This window comes from Artibeus jamaicensis, unplaced genomic scaffold (genome assembly GCF_021234435.1).
Source record: "Artibeus jamaicensis isolate MK-2021 breed Jamaican fruit bat unplaced genomic scaffold, CSHL_Jam_final contig_466, whole genome shotgun sequence".
Lineage (NCBI taxonomy): Eukaryota > Metazoa > Chordata > Mammalia > Chiroptera > Phyllostomidae > Artibeus > Artibeus jamaicensis.
The window spans coordinates 14,785,379-14,790,577 of NW_026521844.1; the positions used below are offsets into that span (position 1 = coordinate 14,785,379).

Here is a 5,199-nt window from a genome sequence, read left to right on the forward strand (position 1 = left end):
TAAAACTGTACAACAAAAATAGTAAATTATACTGTTTGTTATTTAAAAATAAGTTAAAAAATAGACCAATTTCCAAGAAGTCTCTTTCTTCTGAGTTACCTTAAATACCATTCTAAGTGAATCTAAACCTCAGTTCTTTCTATTCTTGTTTATCTTGGGTACCATCTAAAGGACAAAAATAAATAAAGGACAGACTAATCTAAAACAACATATATTCATTAGAAAACCTAGGTGGAAATAGGAGAGTCCTTTAATCATACATTACATCTCCATTCTGTCTCATTTTCACCAAGAATTCTTGTTCAACTTTCAAAGCTTTAAAAGAAGCCTTTTTTTCATCACTCTAACTCCTGATTGCTCTTTCTTGTGAACATCAAAAATAACGCTTGATTTTTTGCCATCAGTTATTTCTTGTATGAGGACTTCTTTTTTTCTCTATTTTGGATAATTGCCCCTTCAGAATGTAAACCCTGAAATCATAATAACTATTCTCCCTTTCTAATATCTGTATCCAATATATATTCAAGTCTTATCCCCTGGACCACAGAAATACCTCCCATGTTCATTTCTCTCTTCTCTTCCCACCGTATTTATTCAGAAAGTCGTTGCTTCTTGGATAAATCATTGTTTAAATCCATCTTTAGTTTCTATTTTTCATTTGCAAGCATTCTATTTATTTTACTCTTACTGCTACCAATTTAACCAATCTCCATAACTGACCCAATTATTTAATTTTCTTCCTTAGAATATTTAAAATCATTTCTCACAGACTTTCCTAATTGAATAAAGTTTAATCTTTCTAATCCTGGCAGTTAGGACTCCCCCAAGTCTGGCTGAAGCCTTCCTTTTTAGTTTTATTCTCTTTCACACATCATATACAACAGATTTTACAACAGCCATGCCTGCAATATTTTCACTATATTCCCACTGTTCCCTCAATCAGGCACACAAGTCTCCTATTCTAATGTCCTACCATATCTAAGGCCCATTGGAAAGGAATTCTTTCTAAGTCCTTGGTGTCTCATCCCTCTCATCCAAAAGGGAATTTATTTCCTCTCAATATTCGCATTTTTTTAGGGTAGAAGAAGTGAGCTGTAGAAAGGATGGACTCCAGAAACAAGTTATAGAGGAAAAATAAAAGCCCTCGAAGCTTAGGAGAAAGAGTGAAGCCCGGAAAATTGGCCTAAGGGAAATGGTGGGGAAAGACAAAGTGTACTCTAGAGAGAGAGACATCCCAGAGTTTTTTCCTTAGTATCATGATCATAGTCAATAGATTATAATCACATTTAATTTTGGGGCTTGTCTTATTTCTCCTTATTCACCTGGAAGTCCCAAATATTCTTCAGAAATAAAATTGGGTTTGGAAATTGAACCTGCTGTCCTGTCCAGTCTAAAGCACAATGCTGAGTGCAATTGATTGTCAAGGGCATTTTTATATGATTCCTTTGTTTTGGGCAGCCCTGACTTAGAACCTGAGGATCCACGGCTGTGGGCAGCACCACTCAGGAGGCACCTACCAGCTCCCCCAGCAAGTGGCCCCCACCTACAGAGGAAGGCAGCATGCGCTTCCACTTGGACAGCTCTCTGCTCTCCACATACGCCTCTGCTCCAACCAAGGGGTCCTTGTGGGCGGCAGGCTATGGCCTGTGCAGTACCTATGATTGATAGGACCACCTGTGGAGAGAACCCTGGTGCAAACTGACAGTGAGATAGCTCTTCTGTGAGCTGCTGAAGAGTAGTTCCACATTCTGGCTTGGCTGCAAAATGTTTCGGAGATGTGGGAGCTGATGTCAAAGATGGAGATTAGAGAGAAAGTCTTGGTATTGTACTGGTTAATTTTGGCAAAGACAAGTTAGAAGGATAGCACATGAATTATGGTGGATATCCTGTCCTTCCTATGGTTATAAAACAAGACACGTTAAGAGCTGTGAAACCTGTGAAAATATACACTCTGCAACTGTCCACTACTAATCTCTTACACCCAGACTTCAGTATTAATGCTAATAATGTTCAGATTGACAAAACCAAGCCTCTGTAGCACAACTATTTTCTGTGTGAATTTAAAGGAATTTGGGAACAATTTGGTCTTAGTAACCCAAACTGGAATGAAATGCTTGATGGATACAACCATCCCTCCCAGTCCTGGCCTCCCCAGTTCCAGTGCTTTGGTATGTGGTTCTTGCTTGGTGATGCTCACAGTTTGGGAATGAACCTATCTAAAAAGTGTATCTCACAGAAATATGTACCAAGAGTGAATGTTATATTGGCACCAAAGGAGGATAAATGAACCAGCCCTTTTAATGTCTTGCAGGAGAAGGAACTGCACAGCTGATAGAATTTAGTACTCTGACAGCAACTGATGCAAAACTCCCAAGTGGCAGTGTTTGATTGCTAATGTTTGTATGGAAATGAATGAGGCATCAACTTCTGATTTTAACATCAGAATGATGGAGCATCTGCTAGCTTCAAGGCTCTTGATTAAGAACAAAAACTTTCAATGGGATAAAGTACTGTGGCTACAGGAGGTGCAGGCAATTTAAGGGTCAGTCTGGAAGAAATATTCTTGATCAGAGAGGATGCTCTTCACCCTGAACCCCATGTCCCCAAGGAAGTTTGCAGTTGTCTAGGAATTACCCCGCAGGGACTCTGAACACAAATCTCAAGTCCAAACACTCAATATGTGCTCACCTTCAAACTCTACCAGTGAGCAAAGCATGTACACAGTGAGAAAGTGAGTTCCCCAATTTAAGAAGCTGCGTGAAGAGGCACCTGACAACACGGTCCAGCTGTGAGGGAGTTAATGAACCAGAGCCATGTGAGCTGCCAGGACATATATGAAAGTAGCTTCCCTGAGCTAGACCAGCTGGAGGACATCTGTCAGAAATTTGGGGCTCAAAAGTCCTGACTTACTGGAGCAGGATGGGGGGCTGCACAGTATCATAGTACCTGCTGACAAGTTGCCCAGCTTCCTAGCAAATGTGCATGAAGCTTATTACCAGAAGAGCGACTGAAGCCTAGCACACGGGAAACAGAGGTTGTTTGCTACCAAACCTGGACATAGGGCTTTGTTTTTCTGTGAGGTAAAATAAATCTAGGAAACTATGTAGGGCATTCAGGGACTGGCAGGACTTCTTATCCCACAGTAAATTAATTCTTTCTGTTTTGCAATATGGTGAACAGTTGCTATTATTAAGATCTGTTTCCAAATAAACTGTCGAGATATCTCTATGCTTCATAATAATTATTTTCCATCTTAAAATATTAGAGCCAAAATTATAGTTGGACAGGTCTCTTAAGAATGATTTACTAGGATTTATGGATTTAAATATTTTTAAAAGATGAATTGTAAAGTGTACTCAACACATCTCACAGGTTGGACTTGAGTGAAATGTACTGCTACAAATAAATGGAAAAAATAAAGTAAAATTAAAGAATTGTTGATTGGATTAATTACAGTATGAATTTATAGTAATGAATTATTTTACAGCTAATATGTCCAAATTCAAGCAGAAAGGATAACAAAACAATTTACGCAGTGCTCTAAATCGTCAAGATCTGACTGAGAGGAGAGGAGAAACATCCCTGCTGTCTCACAGTAAATGGCTTAGTCAGAGATTAAGACCATATAACAGAGATGCTGCTGGATATTGCAGATGTACTCAGACTACACACAAGTCAAGCCCTCTGACTGGGTGAAAAACACAGAAACTCAGGTCTGGAGGATTGTCTGGTCTTTGTCTCTGAACTTATGTGAAATTAGGTAGAGAACAAATAATGAGGTTTAACATTGGCTTAACTGAGGTAAGTATTCATCTGCAAATAGGAATAAATAGAGAGACAGTCATAAATTAAGATTCTGTACTATTTGATAATATTTCCCTACCTAACTGGCCTTATTCTTTTCTGTAAAATCTCTCAAATTTAGAGAGGCAGGAGCCTCACTTTTATGGTAGATGTCTCCAATAAGAAAAGAAAGATAAATTCATTACCAATCATCATAATAGTGTTACCGAACAAGAGGTCCGAGGGAGGGGCAATACAATATTTGGCCCACCTAGGGATGCCCAAAACTGCTATACAACAGGGGCCCCTCCCAAAAACAAAATACTAAAATCTACTGGGCTCTTCTTTCCGCCGCCAATTGGAAAGACATCTCTTAAAGCCAGAGATTTGTGAAAAGGAAACAAAATGTTTATTTAATGCTATTCAGGCCTAATGCCTCCACTAAAATATCAAAGTCCTTTAGGGTATACACCTGCACCCACACAGCTCTCCCTTCTCCCACTGTCCCAACTCCGGGTACCGTAAATCAGGAAAAGAGCACACGTCTGTGTTGCAGGTCGTTGGCACCTTCAGCTGTGTCACTGTGCAGGATCTCGAGTTAATCCAAAGTACTGTGGTACCCTCTCATGGTCCACTGGCAAGAGTCCTTTGTACCCAGTTGCAGTCAAAGTCTCTCTTGCTTTCCCAGGCCATGCGGCCAATGGGGGCACCCCAAAGCCGCGTGGGCCTCTTCTACCAAAGCTGCAGGAGTCCGCACTCCACCAAAAGCATTTGGCTTTCTTCTTCACCTGGCTGCAGGGATCTCCATTCTGGCAAAGCTGCATGGTTTTCCCTTTCACCTGGGGAAGAGGGGTCCGCACCCTGCCAAAACCACGTGGCTCCCTCTTTCACCTCACCAAGGGGGGGTCCTCACTCTGCTGAAACCGCGTGGCTCTCCCCTCACCAGGGCAGTTATCCCCTCATGTCCCAGAGCCAGTCTTTTCCAAGCTCTCACACAGGCACTCTCACTCAGGAGTGTTACCATCCTCAATCCCTGCTACTCCCTTCTCCCTGGCTCAAAACCTGGCCACAGCTATTTAACATATCTATGAAACCAGTTAAAGGTTATAGACATGTTAAATAATCATTCTAGAGGTTAGCTGCAAAACTATTGCTATGCAAAACAGCTCTCAATGGCCTGGCTCCATTCATCCCTTCCCTCTGTGGGGGGGGGGGAGGGGCGGTGAGGACATCTTATAAGTCTCTCCAATATTCCTATACACTTTGAATTCTGGACACCATTCCAAATCTTTTTTTTGCCCCCCCCCCTTTGGCTGCACCCTGTATCAATAGAATGCTAACGTAAGCTCCTTCTTAGTATTAGCCAAGACTTGAAATTTAGGGAACAAATGTTATAAATGCCAAGGTAGCCCAAAC

The 5,199-nt window shown here is 41.1% G+C and overlaps 1 pseudogene; it reads left to right on the forward strand.

The window, feature by feature from the left end:
- The first annotated feature begins 1,867 nt into the window (after positions 1 to 1,867).
- Positions 1,868 to 3,089, forward strand: LOC119055968 (N-acetylgalactosamine kinase-like; annotated as a pseudogene).
- The last annotated feature ends 2,110 nt before the right edge of the window (positions 3,090 to 5,199 follow it).